Raw genomic sequence first — 19,147 nt, forward strand, 5'->3', positions numbered from 1 at the left:
TACAATATCCAATACATTATCATACAAGTACAATATCTGACCAATACATTATCCTACAAGTACAATATCCTACAAATACATTATCCTACAAGTACAATATCCTACAAATACATTATCATACAAGTACAATATCCTACAAATACATTATCATACAAGTACATTATCCTACAAGTAAAATATCCTACAAATACATTATCATACAAGTACAATATCCTACAAATACATTATCATACAAGTACAATATCTGACTAATACATTATCCTACAAGTACAATATCCTACAAATACAATAATACAATAAACACATTATCTTATAAATGTGTTGCTCTACGTATAAATGATCTTAAACATATATTATTCGACTCTACAGGGTGTGAAGTTATAACACTACGCAGTTCGTTACTTTCACTTTTCCTTCTACAACCTCAGTGGCTGAGTTTCACCCAGTTTTAAGTGACGTACAGGCTGATCCTAAATTCCCATTGGCTCAGAGGATGTCCCCGCCCCACAGTTTGTCCTCGTCTCCCCTGGTTTCGTCTCTTGTCTCCTCAGTCCGTCTCTCTGTGGAGAAAAGAGCTCATCTACCTTCAGCCCAGCAAAGAGGAATACACCACCGCTCACCATGTTCACTGTACTGTCCCTGCTTCTCCTGGCAGGAGCACACAGCGCGACGGCACGTGAGTTAAAGTCCACGTTTCTACTTTATTTGATTGTGTTTGGTCGATTTGAAGTGAAAGTAAAAATGCTCCATGTTTCTAAAAGACACTAAAATGATTTGAGGTCTATTGTAATGTTTGATGTTTGGTTCCTTCGTTGCAGATTTGAGAAGTTTAGTAACGTTTCAAAGACATGATTTAAAAGTTCATGTTAGTGAATGTCATCGATCTCATGGAAGAAGGAAAGATTATATTCTATTTCTGAAAAGATCAACTGAACAGGGACTTTTCTTTCTTTGGATCCTGACCGTTATTTGACTTCTTACTCTGGTCAGAACCATTAAGATCGACACGGTCCGAGCTGGTTCTGGACGAAATGACGCAGCGATTCTGAAGCGAAAGAGTCCAACAGACTCCGATGAATCAGGAAACAGTGAAAAACGAAGCCACGTTTAAACTCAGCGATGAAACAAAGAGTTTCTTGTCTTGTGCACATTATGAACTTTATTGTTTCAGACTTATTTATTCATGACGTGTCTCATGTTTCATGTTGGTTTATAAAAAGTTGTGAAGAAATAACAGGTTCAGTCTGTTGATATGAATCAAGACTGTTATTGATGTAAATATATATATTTTAAATTATCATTTTAGTTATTTATGATTCATCTCCCAGCGACTCAAACACCTCAGTTATTCATCTAAACTGTGAAAACTGACAAATAAGGCGACGACTCAGGTTTCAGTTTGTTATTGTAGTCAGTAGATGGCGCTGTTTCCATAGTAACAGGAAGCTGCTGAGGACAAACAGCTTCCTGCTTTGTTGGGACAATGTTCAACATCATTTAGTCTGATAAAGACCGTGAGTAACATCACTGACATGAGATATTACTAAGTAATGATCTGTTATCAATGTGACCTCCTCCTCCAATACAATCAACACACATTGTTACTAACACAAAACACAAATTCATCTCTAATGTAAATGATGTCAGTGAAAAGAAGCAGGGAGACAAAGAATCAGGACGAGGCTGCCTCCATGATGAATACATGACAGATGTCTGTTAATACTTTCTAATGTGATAACATCTGCACTGAAGCCGGACTGCTTGATGTGAGTCTGTCACAGATATGAAGGTATCAGCCTTTATGTTTGCTCACATGCACCAAGTGTATTTTTACAGAATAAACAAAGAATAAGTGCATTTATCACATCTTCTTTAAAAAAAACAAACATACATTTTATTTTCTTAATTCAAGTTCTGTTTGGACACATCCGATTTATAGTTATTTATAATGAAGCTTGTGTTCAACATTGAAACATCAAGTCTCAATTACATGTCGTTGTCATAAGTATTTGACTTTGACATCTTAGGAATCAGAGCCAAACGTACAGATGAATTATTTTCAGTCGATGGATCTGAATCAGAAATGTTGTTGACAACCTAATGAACAAGTTGTCATATTGTTATTGTTGTCAAATATTTTCTGAGTCTATACATTTAAAAAATAGTCAAGCCCTTCCTGTAACAATGTCCCACTTTGTTTTGTTCACTGGGTCCAGTATAAATGTATATGTGTATATATGGATACATATATATTGATATATAAAGAGAGAGAAACCAACTATTTAAGGACTTTAAGAATAAAAGTCTCATCGAGTAACTGGAAATTGAAGTAGTTTTCACTTCACATTAAATACTCTGCAGTAGAAAATATTATTTTCTAATATTAAATATTTGAGTCGTTAGATTGAATCCATTTTTAAGACGTAGCAGAATATTCAAAGTAAAGAGAGTCTGGACTCTGGAGCAGACGTTTTCTCTATGAATGTGTTTTTGTGTTTGTTTACCTCACAACAGCTGAAGTTGTCTTGAATGTGCTTCATGTCTTCTTGACTCTCAGTGATTTATAAAACAGTCTGAAAACTAAAGTCATGACTTGAAATTTTTCTTGCAGGGATTCACTCTCTGAAGTATTTCTACACTGCGTCCTCTCAAGTCCCAAACTTTCCAGAGTTTGTGGCTGTTGGTTTGGTTGATGACGTTCAGATCGATTACTATGACAGCAACACAAAGAAAGCAGAACCCAAACAGGACTGGATGTTAAACGCAAATGATGCAAAGTACTGGGAGAGTCAGACTCAGATTTATTTGGGTTGACAGCAGCTCTTCAAAGTCAACATGGAAACCTTAAAGGAACGCTTCAACCAAACTGGAGGTTTGTTTACATTTCACTCTCTAATAATAACACAACACACACACATACACACACTCTCTCTCACACTCTCACACTCTCACACATGCACACACTTACACTCGCACACATAAACACACACACACACATACACACACAGTCACACTCACACACATAAACACGCACACACTCAAACAAACGCACACACACAATCTCACACACACACACACAATCACCCTTGCTTATTAAAACACACACACTCAAACAAAGGCAATCACACTCACAAACATAAGCACACACAAACCAAAACATACACACACTCTCTCTCACAGACACATTACGCTAACACACCAAAACATGCACACACAATCACAAACATGCACACAATCACGCACACACAAAAAAGCACACAATCACACTTACACTCACACAAACGCGCACACACAATCACACCCACACACATAAACACACTCACACACTATACAATCTCACTACACACATAAACACATGCACACACTCACACACATGACACACTCACACAACACACACACACACATACACACACAATCACACTCACACACCAAAACATACACACAAACGCGCACACACAGTCACACTCACACACATAAACACGCACACACTACACACAAGCACACACACAATCACCCTTGCACATTAACACACACACACAAACACAATCACTCACACACAAACACAATCACACTCACACACATAAACATACACACACACACACACACACACAATCACTCTTGCTTATTTAAACACACACGCACACTCAAACAAAGGCAATCACACTCACAAACATAAGCACACACAAACACACAGACACACACACACCAAAACATACACACACTCTCTCTCACAGACACAATTACGCTAACACATCAAAACATGCACACACAATCACAAACATGCACACAATCACGCACACACAAAATCGCACTCACACAAACGTGCACACACAATCACATTCAGACACACGCACACAATCACACTCACACATAAACATGCACACACAATCACACGCACACTCACACAAACACGCACACACAATCACACACACACATAAACACACACACAATCACATTTACACAAAATCACACCCACACACACATAAACGTACGCAAACACACACATTCACACACATAATCACACATACACATTAACACACTCACACACAATCATATTCACACACACAAACAAAAACACACATTCAGACACACACTCTCACACTCACAAACACACACACTCAAACATACACATACAATCTCACTCACACACATAAACACACATACAATGATATACACACACACACACACAATCACACATTTAAACACACACACACACACACACACACACATATAAACACACACACAATCACACTCACACATTTAAACACACACACTCACACATTTAAACACACACACACACACATTTAAACACACATACAATCACACATTTAAACACACACACACACACACTCACATTTAAACACACAACCTCACACACACACAAACATTTTCATTAATTAGATTTGATCCAAAATATTTACTAATTAATCAAACTTGTGATCAATAGATTTTTAAATGATCAGAATTTTTTTTATCAAGTAAAAATCTCAAATGTTTTGTGATGTTTCTTAAATATTAGAGTTTGTTGCTTCTCGTACTTTCTGATGAATTAAAAACAGTCACAGACATTTTCATTACTTTCTGATATTTTCTTCAGTTTAAACTTGTAATTGATTAATTTAAAAAATACATAATCAACAAGAATGATAAGTTTGAACCTTAAATATATGAAATAAACAGCAGAGCAACAGGTGAACGTCCCTGTGCTGACCACAGTGTGTCCACAAAGTAATAAACACAGCAGAGAATTACACCTTAGATCAGATTCACCCAAACACAGAGTCAAAGCCAGAAGACATTTAGATACTGTAGAGCTGAAAAAGACATTTAACTTCTGACCTGATCAGCAGAAAATAATAAAGATCAACAACTGTGAATTAGTTGTGATCAGTAAACTCTGTGGAAGGATGTGTTGTGGGTCAGAGAAGAACTCATGAAACTCAGGAGCAGATCAGGGGCTGATCCAGGAACAGCTTGTATCTCTTTGGGCTTTTCAACGTTTTCCTTGATCTTCAGAGAGTGTGTGTCTGTGTGCGTGAGTGTGTTTGTGTGTGTGAGAGAATGTGTGTGTGTGTGTTTATATGAGAATGTGTGTGTTTGTGTGTGTGTAAGTGTGTGTCTGTTTGTGAGTTTGTGTGTGAATGTGTGTTTGTGTGTGTGTATGTGAGTATGTGTGTTTGTGTGTGTGTGTGTGTGTGTGTGTGTGTGAGTTTGTGTCTGTGTGCGTGAGATTGTGTGTGAGAGAGAGTGTGTGTGTGAGTGTGTTTGTGTCTGAGTGCGTGAGTGTGTGTGTGTGTGTGTGTGTGTGTGTTGTGTCTGTGTGCGTGAGATTGTGTGAGAGAGAGTGTGTGTGTGTGGTGTGTGTCTGGGTGCGTGAGTGTGTGTGTGTGTGTGTGTTTATATGAGAATGTGTGTGTTTGTGTGTGTGAGAGAGGTGTGTGTGTGTGTGTTTATATGAGAATGTGTGTGTTTGTGTGTGTGAGTGTCTCTCTCTGTGTGTTTGTGTGTGTGTCTGTGTGTGTGTGTGTGTGTGTGTGTGTGTGTGTGTGTGAGTATGTCTGTGTGTGTGTGTGTGTGTGAGTATGTGTGTTTGTGTCTCTCTCGTGTGTGTGTGTGTGTGTGTGTCTGTGTGTGTCTGTGTGTGTCTCTGTGTGTGTGTGTGTGTGTCTCTGTGTGTCTCTCTGTGTGTGTGTGTGTGTGTCTGTGTGTGTCTGTGTGTCTGTGTGTGTGATAACAGCTCAGATCTCTGTCTCTCTCTCAGGTCTTCACATTTACCAGTACATGTCTGGATGTGAATGGGACGATGAGACTGGAGAAGTTAAAGGTTTTCAGCAGTATGGTTATGATGGAGAAGACTTCATATCATTGGACCTGGAGACAGAGACGTGGATCGCTCCAACATCACAGAGTGTCATCACCAAACTGAAGTGGGATCAGGATAAAGCTGATCTCTCTCATCATAAGAACTACTACACCCAGGTGTGTCCTTCCTGGCTGAAGAAGTACCTGGATCAGGGGAGGAGCTCTCTGCTGAGAACAGGTGACATCACAGAACCTCCATCAACTTAATGTTCCTCTTTCTTCCTCTGTGGCAGCGAACGAGAGAAATACACAGAAGCTCTCTCTCTCTCTCCCTCTCCTTCTCCTCTCTCTCTCTCTCTCTCTCTCTCTCTCTCTCTCTCTCTCTCCTCCTCCTCCTTCTCCTTCTCCTCTCTCTCTCTCTCTCTCTCTGTCTCTCTCTCTCTCTCTCTCTCTCCCTCTCCTTCTCCTCCTCTCTCTCTCTCTCTCTCTCTCTCTCTCTCTCTCTCTCTCTCTCTCTCTCTCTCTCTCTCTCTCTCTCTCTCTCCTCCTCCTCCTTCTCCTTCTCCTCCTCCTCTCTCTCTCTCTCCCTCTCCTTCTCCTCCTCCTCCTCCTTCTCCTCTCTCTCTCTCTCTCTCCTTCTCCTCCTCCTCCTCCTTCTCCCTCTCTCTCTCTCTCTGTCTCCCTTTCCTTCTCCTCCTCCTCCTCTCCTCCTCCTCTCTCTCTCTCTCTCCCTCTCCCTCTCCTTCTCCTCCCTCCTCTCTCTCTCTCTCTCTCCTTCTCCTCCTCCCTCTCCTTCTCCTCTCTCTCTCTCTCTGTCTCCTTTCCTTCTCCTCCTCCTTCTCCTCCTCCTCCTCTCTCTCTCTCTCTCCCTCTCCCTCTCCTTCTCCTCCTCCTCTCTCTCTCTCTCTCTCTCTCTCTCTCTCTCTCTCTCTCTCTCTCTCTCTCTCCCTCTCCTTCTCCTCCTCCTCTCTCTCTCTCTCTCTCTCCTCTCTCTCTCTCTCTCTCTCTCTCTCTCTCCCTCTCCTTCTCCTCCTCCTCTCTCTCTCTCTCTCTCTCTCTCTCTCTCCCTCTCCTTCTCCTCCCTCCTCTCTCTCTCTCTCTCTCCCTCTCCTTCTCCTCCTCCCTCTCTCTCTCTCTCTCTCTCTCTCCCTCTCCCTCTCCTTCTCCTCCCTCCCTCTCTCTCTCTCTCTCCCTCTCTCTCCTCCCTCCTCTCTCTCTCTCTCTCTCTCTCTCTCTCCCTCTCCTTCTCCTCCCTCTCTCTCTCTCAGCTCTTTTCATGCCTCCTCTCTGGAGACACCTAGTGGTCACAGGCATCAAGCTCTCAGCTCGTCCGTCCCTTTGCTCTGAACGCGATATCTCCAGAATGTCTTGAGGGAATTTCCTCAAATTTGGTGCAAACATTCACTTTGACTCACAAATGAACTGAAAACATTTTAGTGGACAAAGGTCAAAAGGTCAAGGTCACGGTAGCCGCACAAAGTAACAGAGTGTCCTCCCTCCTCACTCACTCACTTTGCACTTTAACAAAAATACCAACATTAATCAGAAGTGATCAGGACCTGTCCACTACAGGAAGTTTACTTAATACATATTGTGATATAAAACCTGTCAATAAATACTGTGATATTACTTTTACGTCATATCGTCCACCCCGGTGTCTTTGCATCACTTCAGCCTCTGTCTCTCACTCACATCTCACAGTTTGTTCACTTGTCTCGTATATTAACACACATGACTAATGCAAAATAAATGGAATCAAACAGGAATGATATTATTAGTGTGCAATACATTATAATAACCCATAAACTGTCTTTCTTTATCCTCCCCAGAGCTTCCCAGGATTTCTCTCCTCCAGAAGTCTCCTCCTCTCCAGTCAGCTGCCACGCTACAGGTTTCTTCCCGACAGCGTCATGTTGTTCTGGAGGAAAGACGGGGAGGAGCTTCATGAGGACGTGGACCTCGGAGAGGTCCTCCCCACCCATGACGGGACCTTCCAGATGAGCGCTGACCTGAAGGTTTCATCCATCTCCCCTGAAGACTGGAGGAGGTACGACTGTGTGTTCCAGATCTCTGGTGTGAAGGAGGACATCGTCACCAAACTGGACAAAGACTCCGTCGAGTCCAACAGAGGTGAGACTTGAACCAGTGAGGACGCTGGGACACACATTTCATCTACAGTAACAGTCCTGCAGGTCATGTTTGCTGATGTGTAGCAGGAGAAGTTTTCTTTCATCAATGTATATAAATACATTTAGATCAGTGTTAAACCAGTGCATGTGCCCCCTTCATCATCATGTGACCCTGAAAAATTAAGTGAGTTTTAATGTGTCTGCAACAGTGTCTGAGGATTTTATTACTGTTATTATTATCATTGATCAATTAGATTTACACATTTATAAATGTTTAAATTGACTTGTATGATTGTATGATTTTATTCCATGAAGTGTTTCTGCAGGTCTCAACTAGAGCCAGACTGATTTATCATGGGTCAGATGTGAGCCTTTCACAGACACACTGGGATCAGGGTGGATGTTTGATATGAAAACTTTTATTCTACAGAATTAATGAAGCAGAAAAAACAAACAAATCTCTCGTTCTTTACCTCGAGCAACAACAGACATTTAGGGACATTTCTTCAGGCAGTTTATAACCATTTCAACCATTGACTGTAAATAAAGATGGACGACATGACGGCTCCTCAAAAGTGAAGCCAAAGCGTCTCAGTCGCTGATTGATGCTATAAAAACAGGGTGAAATGTCATGATTGACAGCTCATGACTGACAGCTCATGATTGACAGCTCATGATTGACAGAGCATGTGTATGGGCGGGACCTCGTTACCGTGGCTCCATTCCTCCGTTCACTACTGCACAGAGTCCAAATGTGAAAGATGGCGCGTTCGTATCCGGGATATTTTAGCTTCATTTGTGGAAAGTGGGAGGAAGTGGAGACATGTCGTCTGTGTTTATTTCCATTAGTCTATGATTTCAACATGTGAACATTATAGTCACTGTTAAGACTCGACTGCTGCTCTGTTGTAGAAGATGAGTCCATGAAATGATTTAGTTACTGGAAGTAAAGTTTAAGACAAACCAGCGTGAATAAGCACAGATACAGTCATTATGTACAGAAGAAAACTGAAAGTAGAAACACCAGCAGGACAAACTCACACGTTTAGTGTCTGTGTGTGTTTGTTGTGTCTCAGGACAGGATTGTGGTTTCACAGGAGATTCTTGTCGTCCAACCTGCTTCATCTGTTCAGGTTGTGATGCTTTTTTTTTATTCCGCTCAACAGAGAAGCCCATCAGCGTGACCACCATCATCAGCATCGCTCTCGCTGTCGCTCTCGTTGTCGTCAGCGCTGTCATTGGACTCATCGTGTACAGGAGGAAGAAAGGTGAGAGACCAACACAGAAGCTTTGTCCAATATTTTTCTGGTGTTTTGATTTTAGACTTTCTAATTAATGCTCGTTCAGATCAAACCTCATGAAACAAACTTCAGCTCCTCACACACCAACATCTGTTTCAAGAGCTGCAGGGTTCACACAAAGTTTTCTAACTTCCCTCTGCACCACAGACTGTTTATAAAAAGCTCTGCACACAGCGTCCAGCACACAAACAATAAGAAGTGACAGTATGTTGTCGATCGTTTGAGGAGGATCGCCACTCGAGAAAAACATGACACAATTCAGTTTGTGTTTTTACTGTAATAACTGAAATCATTTGTATTTTCTTCTTATTTCAGCCCAATGTACCTCACCTGGTAAGTAAAACTTCTATTTCTGTTCTGTTTTCTTTTTATACTAATGTGCTTCATGAGGACATCACGTCACGTTTGCACAGCAGCTGAAAATCCGAACATGTCCAGTTTTATAAAACACCCCCAACACCTCTTTGGTCCACTTTGTACTGGTCCACTTTGTACTGGTCCACTTTGTACTGGTCCACACCGGCGACAGTCAGGGAGGCGTTATGTTTTCAGGCTGTTCATCCGTTCGTCCCCATCTCGTGAACACGATATCTCAGGAAGGCCTTGAGGGAATTTCTTCAGAATTGCCACAGCTGTTCACTTCTGCCCATTTTTATTTCAGTGGATATGAGGCTCCCCACAGGAACCTGACCCAGTGCAGGACTCTAGTAAACCCTCTGTAGATTAGATAGGGTTCATTTCGTGCTGAAGAGAGTTTTCAGGACGGTTCCCTGCAGTGTTGGTTGTTTGTAATAAAAGTGTCTGTTCAGAGGAGGATGGACTAACGATGTGTTTCTGACCTCACAGCTGTAAAGATCCAGGTGCCTTAGAGCCGCTGAAATCAGGTGAACGAGGTTCTAATTCTCCAAGTGAGACGTCCTCCTGAACACAGTGAGTTGCTTCATCTGTTAAACAAAACTGCCTCAAACTAAGTGCAAAGTAACATATGTGTGATCATGTGTAAAACCTCTGTTTTAATTAGAAATAAAAAAATCTGCTGAGAGCAAGGCACAGATCAGAAACCTTCACGTTAATAGGACAGATTAAATGTTGAATTCAAACTCAAATATCAGCAGTGACACAACAATTCAAATGTTAATAAACCCAATATTTAGGGCTTATCAATTTAAGATCAGTGTATTTTTTCTGAGTAAACTTTAATTTCACTGAGAGAATGATGGAAATATTAGGTCTCAATACTGTAAATACATAAAATATGTGGCTTTGTGGAACTGAACATTTCATTTTAATTTCTTTTTTCTCTCTTCAGGTTGATGGACGAGAAGCAGTGTCACCACAGTCTCCCCCTTACGCTGGGAACTCATTGATTATTCATCACTCAAATCATAAACTGATATTCAGGGTCAGACATTGATTGAAATACAAATAATACAAATTTTTTAAAAAAACGACAAATATGAAAATTAAATGGTGGCGTTGATTAAATTTGATCTTTTAGTTAAAAATAAGAAATGTAAACTTCCCTCTGATAAATGTTTGTTTAAATATTGGTAAATCAAATGAGGATTATTACTTTTTCTTTACCTGGAGTGAAGTAAAACACATTTTAAAAAACAATGAAAGTGTCACAACACTGTTCACATGCAGTTAATTTATAGATCATCTTAGTTACAGTTTTATATTTAAATATACATATATAGACACCCACACATCCACATCTTAGGGTCTGGAAATATGATCTGTCTCATGATTCCATAAATCTGTTGCTATGTGACTCACGTATCTCGAGAACCGTTCATTTTATCAGCTTCACACTTGACCTGTGTGTTGTTAAGGGCCCAAGGAAGTGCAGTGTTGAATCTGGTGGGATTTGGACAAGTGATACAATCAATGTTAATGGAATTAAAATAACTTTATAAATTACACACAATAATGAGTTGTTGTCACACACGGACACACAACACGAGCATCAGTACAAAATTAGTTTTCCAGTTAAATATTCTGATTTTATTTTATTTCTAATTTGGCCTGAACAAGAAATGAATTAATCCAGAGTTGCTTTTTGTTTGTTTGTTTGGTTATATTCATGCTTTGCTGTGTTCTTAACCTTTAAAGTTCATTTTAGTGGAGATTATCAAAGGGTTGTGGGATGTTTTAAGTATCTCATATGAAATGTTAATATTTCCTGTTAGTTTTTAGGGACAAGGGACTTTTCTGTTTTAGCCTTGTTAACATTTACACTGCAAAAATGAAAAGGTTCGAACAGCGCAAAATTACTGAACTTATCTTTCGTAAGTTTAAAAACTTCACATTTTCTCAAAGCTGCGAGTTCCAGTGTCCCTGCTCGTCAGGCTCCAGAGGATTCAAGCAGTTTACTCCACATGCAGACGTGAAGTTGATCACCCTGAGCAGTGATGTTCTCCATATGAACATTTGAATACATTGATATCGTCTTGTTGACCACTCGGACACTTTACCGTACTCACTCAGTCACATTCACTCATACAGTGTTTTTCCTGTCACACGTCAATCACACACATTGTCCACGAAGCTGTCAGGGGTAGTTTTAGCATTCTGTGTCTTGCTTATGGACACTTGGGCATGCGGACCGGAGTAGCTGGGGATCGAACCTGTGCCCCTCTGGTTAGTGGACAATCCAGTCTACCTCCTGAGCCACAGCCGCAGAACCAGAATTTTTGTCCTGTATTCAAGCTAAACACTCACCTTTATGACGTTAGGTCACGTTTCCCCTGATGAGACATGAGACGTGTCATATCACAAACGTACCATTTTGTGTTTTGCCAACATAACTTCAGCAACTTTACAAATTTAACTTAGCAAAGTTAGTTGAAGCAAATACGTTTACAAATCCATTAAATATTCTCTGTTGATTATATTTAGAAATCGCAGTAACACAATTTCAAGTTTTCATTTTTACAGTGTAGAAACTGAACGTTGAGGCTCAATTTCTCTTCTTGTTGGGTTTTTATAGATAAATGTTCAATTAAGCTGATTTGCTGTTTCATTCCCTTTGTACTTCTGTTTTTAATAAAGTCTCTGATGTTCTCTGGGATTTCTGCCTCTTTGTGATTCAACGTGTAGAAAAGTTCAACACATCTGTGAAAGTTCAAATGTTCATTATTGTCCCAGAGAATAAACTAATGTGGATTTGACCTGTAAGAGCAGCAAGGAAAAAGCTATTTGGTCAAACCTGTGACTCTCAACAGGAAAATGACAAAGACATTTTACACATGACAAGAAAATGATTGTGGTGGTTTTATTATGAAGTAAATTCTCATGTTTGATTTGCTGCTGTCTTTAATAATCTCATTATTATTATTATACAGTAGTTTTTTTTGTAGTCGTGTGTAAAACCACTTTGTGATTGAGTGTGTTTTCATTATCAGACATGAGCAGATCCACTGATCTCTCGCTGACACTCACTCAGATCAGAGCGGTGCTTTGCTTCTTCCTGGGAAAACTGAAATCTGCCCGGAAACTGATGACATTGGAACTGTGAAGGAATTCGTTTTTAGGCTGCTTGGACTCAGCTAGATGTAATGTGCTGTGGGACCCATGGGCCGACACATTTCATTATCTCATTTGTATGCCTGCTACACCGGTGTTTGTCTGATTTGATATCTGCAAGAGAACTGAAGCCATCAATGCAGTCCTGGTAATGGCACCTGCTCAGACTCTGCTAAATAATTGGACTAACACTTTTCCAGTCCAACTTGTTGAACACTCCTTCAGACTGAGAGATGGCAAGACGTTAGCCTTGATAATTGTCGCATTGTCATAAGCAACTTGCGTAAGAACATATCAGGATAGATGCTTTTGCACGTCCTGTTTGTCGTAGTATTTCTCTAGATCCTCCTGTAATGATCAGGTGATCTAATTATTATTATTATTGTTAGTAGTAGTAGTAGATGTAGTAGTAGTTGTATTAGTGGTAGTAGTAGTAACAGTAGTATAGTAGCATAGCAGTAGTAGTAGTAGTAGCAGTAGTAGTAGTAGTAGTAGTAGTCATAGTAGTAGTAATAATAGTAGTAGTATTAGTGGTAGAAGTAGTAGTCGTTGTAGTAGTAGTAGATGTAGTAGTAGTTGTATTAGTGGTTGTAGTAGTAACAATAGTAGTAGTAGTAGTAGTCGTAGTAGTAACAATAGTAGTAGTAGTAATACTAGTAGTAATACTAGTAATAGTAGTAGTAATACTAGTAGTAGTAGTAATAATAGTAGTAGTAGTAGTAGTAATAATAGTAGTAGTAATAGTAGTAGTAGTCGTAGTAACTGTAGTAGTAGTAGTAATAGTAGTAGTAGTAGTAATACTAATAGTAGTAGTATTTCTACTCTGATGACCGTTGTGACCTAACACCGCAGCTCGTCAACAGAGGGTTTTATTTTGAAGGTTTCAGCGGATATCCTGTTCCGGTGACTTGTGGGTGTGTTGCCATTAGCAGAGAAGCTAACCGGAAGCTAACAGCGGGACAGAAGTTTCTGAGCTGGTTCTTCACCGGAGTCACGTCACACTCCCTTTCAACCCTCCTCCCCCCCACTACCAGATCTTCCCTCCACCACACCGGAGGAGGAAGACAGAAGAAACCACAACCTGTACAATATTCGTACAGTGAGGTCTGGCCGACAGGGATTTCGTATAATGTTATAGATATTCTATTTGTCTAGTTACTCTCCCGAACACGACAGGTGATGACATGTTGAGCCGCTTGTTGTCTTTTACCCGCTGGCTGTCCAGGTGCTGTCCTGTAAACGGTTCCGGGCTTTGTAGATAATTGGCAAACTCTTTGGAGGAAACCTGGTCTTGTTGGGAGAGACGCGTTCCTCCCACTTGGGATGGAGCAGCTCTCTTATCTAGGAATATTACCCAGTGTATTAAAGGACAACCCAGAGGTGGGACCAGGACGCAGAGCTGCAGTGCTACACACTTCTCTGCGCTCCCTCTGGACCAGTCACACAACCACAACCCATAGAGACTGTGTCTGTCCCCGTCCCGTTACATTGTTTAAATCAAACAATAACAGAGGGAGAATTCCACAAACAAATCTAATACAAATTAACACAACCTCTGCAACAACTCAGGAAACAAAGACTTTTAAATGTGGTCTTTTAAACATTAGATCATTGTCATCAAAGGCTGTTTTAGTTAATGAACTAGTCTCAGATCAAAAAATAGATTTATTGTCCCTCACTGAGACCTGGCTGCATCCTGATGAATGTGTCAGCCTAAATGAATCAACCCCCAGTCATATAAATTCACATGTTCCCAGAGAATTCGGCCGAGGAGGTGGAGTTGCTGCTATTTTTAACTCCAGTCTATCAATTCATCCTAAACCTAAACTAAGCTACAACTCATTTGAAAGTCTTGTTCTTAGTCTTCCACACCAATCAAAGAAACACCAACAGCCAATCATATTTGCTGTAGTTCACCGTGCTCCTGGGGCTTATACGGAATTTTTAACAGAATTCCCTGAGTTTTTATCAAACCTAGTCCTAAAGACCGATAAAATTATTATTGTTGGTGACTTTAATATTCATGTTGACAATAGGTTTTTGGTGTTTATATGTGTTGTCTGGTTTTAGTTCTGTTAAAAACTATTATTGAGGGATTAATCATTAATATTTAGTAGTAGTGTCATATTTTAGTAAGTATTTTAAGTTCGTTCTATGACGTTTTTTGTCATAATAGAGATACAAATATGTTAAATACATTTAATAAGAAGAATTTAAAAAATATATATTTTGATGTCATGTAGAGTATAAAACGCTCATAGTTTGTACTTCAATGGAAGTTTGACAAAAACATTTTATTAATATGACTTGGAAGAATATTTATTATTGGTGTTTGAAAAAGTTACCTTTTCCACTTTATCTGCCACATCAGTGCCTGTAAACAGTGAAATAAACAACAGACAGATAACAAGACAACAATTAAAAACATATTGACATATCTCCCACTTTAAAAAAAAAAAAGTCTTTTATTAAATTGTATTAATATTAATGCAGTGTCCGTTCTAAACCTGTCTATTTGGCCTGTTATGATTTCTCTGAAACTGTAAAATTACCTGCAGTAATTGAGCCACAGGAAATAAAGATCTGCTGCAGGACTCAGTCCACAGAAGCTGGAGTAAAGACCTGCTGCTGCTGCTCAAAGAGCTGTTCACCTGTTTATTTAAAGTTCAGAGAAGTTCGACTCCATGTGCAGAACCTGAACTGCAGAATCAGTGTTCGTTGCCCTGAACCTGTTGTTGTCATGATCGACAACGTCACTTTTGTTGATGAGGCTCAGAAGCTGCTGCTACAAGCGCCGGTCGCCTGTTTAGTCAAAGTTTATTAATATCGAAGGTATCAAATTGCTCCAAATTCGACACAACACTTAACAGGACCTTCAACAATTCACATGACGGACAGAGATGTCTGGAATTAGTAGATAGATGGTAAGAGAGTATCAAACCCTCAAAGTCCAGTGTGGCCCCTTCCTCCTGGGTGTCAGCCACACGGTCACTGAGACCTGGCTGCATCCTGATGAATATGTCAGCCTAAATGAATCTACCCCCTCCAGTCATATAAATTCACACGTTCCCAGAGAATTCGGCCGAGGAGGTGGAGTTGCTGCTATTTTTAATCCTAAACCTAAACTAAGCTACAACTCATTTGAAAGTCTTGTTCTTAGTCTTCCACACCAATCAACGAAACACCAACAGCCAATCATATTTGCTGTAGTTTACCGTGCTCCTGGGGCTTATACGGAATTTTTATCAAACCTAGTCCTAAAGGCCGATAAAATTATTATTGTTGGTGACTTTAATATTCATGTTGACAATAATAAAGATAGCCTTAGCGTAGTGTTGTAGTAACCACACTTGACCTTTGTATTATCATACGGTGTCAAAATTGAACATCTAACAGTACTCGAGCATAATCAATTCTATCAGACCATAATTTAATAACCCAACCAACTTTCATTATCAGAATATATACGCTAATAAAAAACTAATTTTCCTGAATGTCTACCTGATGCTGTAGCTAAATTTAAGGAAATAATTCCGATTACATTTAAACCCGTATCCGTCGATATAAACAACAAATTCATTAAAACCCCAGCTCCACTAAAGTTGACCATCTCGTCGATAGCTCTGTAGACTCATTACGATTAACATTAGACTCAATAGCGCCTCTAAAGAATCGTGAAACATAGTAAATTAGCTCCGTGAAATTTATGAATTCCAAGACACATGAGTTAAAACAAGTATCAAGAAAACTAGAAAGGAAGTGGCACTCCAGCGCCGTGTTGAATATCTCCTAGACTGGAAGAGCAGTGGTAAAGCATATAAGAAGGCCCTCCCACAAGCAAGAGCACCTACTACTCAAAACTAATAAGAGAGAGAATAAAAACAACCCCAGGTTTCTCTTCAGCTCTGTGAGCTGACAGAGAGTCACACCTCCACCCCGAACCCATTCCTCGATCCCTAGGAGTGCGATCCCTTCTCTCTTTCCTGATCAGCCTTGATCAGCTGACCAAACTAATGTTGTGCCATAATGCATCAAACGTGATACCATAAAATGGTGTGCCTTTCGGCATTCAATAAATTTAGTTATCTGAATAAAATATAATGTTTATTAATAATATTAAATAATAACTTTAATTGATTAAGTTATAAGACTTCACCCTTCAAAGGAAGAGGAAAAAGATAGCCAATTTATTGAATAAGTCTCTCATAAAAGTACTAACTCATTGGAACTCTGATTCACAATTAATTAATAACTATAGCCCAAATTACCATATAGATAGTTAGCTAAAGTTGAAAGATATGGGGTTCTTGACAGTGTAAGAGGTTATGAAATTCACTTATGCAACATTAATAAAAAAACATTTGTGAAGAAAAACATTTATTATGAATATAACAAAGTATAAAAACACAAATTACTAACGGTCTAATTGCTAAACAAAGATAGGTATGTGCGTGTGTCTGTGTGAGTCAGGCGTTAGCTTTCCAAGATGGTCGCTGACTGAGGAATAACACCAGTCACTCACCTATTGGAATGTTTACGACCTGTAGAGATAATGAGTGAAGAGTTATCGTGTGTCTGTGTGTGTGTGTGTGTGTGTGTGTGTGTGTGTGTGTGTCTTTGTGTATTGTGTGTACCAAATTAGACAAAGTTAGTAGATTGGATCTGACGAAAAGACTGTGAAGAGCATAACAGACTAACATTACTTTCTCAATAACTTGTACCAAAATATCACAACACCACAAATCAAATTTATAAACATCACGAATCGAATAAACAGTCTTGCTTAGCCTAGTATAATTATTAAGCTGGTGTGTTCTTACCCGTCCGTGGAAAGGGGGAAAAGGAAGTTGCTGTGCAGTTCGCAGTTTGTGTTGTCTTGCAGAGTCTGTGGCTCTTGCCTTGGTGATTCTGTTGAGCTGTAGCTCAGTTGCTGGTTGAAGTTTTCCTGCAGGACATCATCGCTGCTAGGAGGTTGGTAGAGCTTGGAGTATGAGAGGGTTTCATGAGTGAGATGAGCTGGAAGCTGCACCTTTGCTCCTCTCGAAGAGTTGGATGGAAAAAGAGGATGTGAGCTGGAGAGAACACCTTCCCTCCTGTGGAAAGGATTGTAGAGCGAGGGCAGAAAAAGAGACAGAAAGAGGAAGTACAGCCTTATATTGGCCGGTGACCTCACAGGTCATGGGGTCAAGTGACCAATAGAGTTAGGCCACCTGTGTCCCTGGAGGTTTTCACACCTCTGTGTGATGTTGATGGCCCCTGAGAGACTGAGTCTGGAGGGACATGCAGCTTCAGGTTTTGGCTTATGTTAGACTAAAAATCTATGTTTTTCTTTGAATATGTGTCTGTGAAGATGGCAATGAAACTGAACTCTAAACAAATTACAGTATGTTGGACAGGGTGGGGGCAGGGCACTTTGGGCTGAATAGCCATTGAGAGAATGTGTGACCTTCACATAGTGACTGATAGTAGCCGTTGCTGGCTGGTTTTAATCTTGAAGTTGGTTGTTGTGTGTGTGTGTGTGTCACATCGCAGTTCCAGTCTTGCACCTGTCTGATAATACCTGTTTGAGAAGACTGTACATCTGTAGCGTACAGCCACTACTTTGACTTGTTCTCATACCTAACACTATGTGCAGCATAAACTCCATTAGCTTTATTTCAAACATCACACATACATGAATGCACTGTTTTCTTAAAAAAACTGTGACATACCCTTAGAAAAAATTCAATCAGCTGCCACTAGGGTCTGAAGGACAAATAGGAAAGCGCATGCCATACTGAAAACTCACAAGCTGTCAACCGATTCAGGCTTGTTTTAAAACACCAAACCAAACACTGTCAGAATGTGAAGATTTTCCCAGCTACTGTCAAGAGGCAGAAACTAGGAGCTCCTCATCATTGGCAGATTCCAGTGCCTAGAGGCTGGGACCAGCCTGTGCACTAGCCACATGACTCCCCACTCCCAATGAAGTTCTACCTATTATTATAAATATTGCACCTGTCGTCTGCTCGGGGCGACTCTTGACTTCCCCGAGCGGTATTAGCTGGCTCCAGGGCTATGCTGAGTGCCCATAGCTATGTAGTAACGACTCATTGCTTCTAAATATACATTTTTAGACAAGACCGACTCTACCATCTCTACCTAAGGAAAAAAGACACAACACTGCACATATAGGCAGAGCTTTGGTCTCCCAAAAACCAGGTCCCAACACTAATCTCATGTTCTAAACCAACAACCTGTATCTTACATCCCATTCTAAAGTACTTAAAAATTCTGCCCCTAATTATTAATATCGAAGGTATCAAATTGCTCCAAATTCGACACAACACTAAACAGGACCTTCAACAATTCACATGAAAAGCTGATAAGATGAACGGTTCTCGAGTA

At 40.1% G+C, this 19,147-nt stretch overlaps 1 pseudogene; it reads left to right on the forward strand.

The window, feature by feature from the left end:
* Positions 1-515: 515 nt before the first annotated feature.
* LOC118103787 lies at positions 516-10,672 on the forward strand (annotated as a pseudogene).
* Positions 10,673-19,147: the final 8,475 nt, after the last annotated feature.

Source organism: Hippoglossus stenolepis, chromosome 15 (assembly GCF_022539355.2).
Source record: "Hippoglossus stenolepis isolate QCI-W04-F060 chromosome 15, HSTE1.2, whole genome shotgun sequence".
Taxonomy (NCBI): domain Eukaryota; kingdom Metazoa; phylum Chordata; class Actinopteri; order Pleuronectiformes; family Pleuronectidae; genus Hippoglossus; species Hippoglossus stenolepis.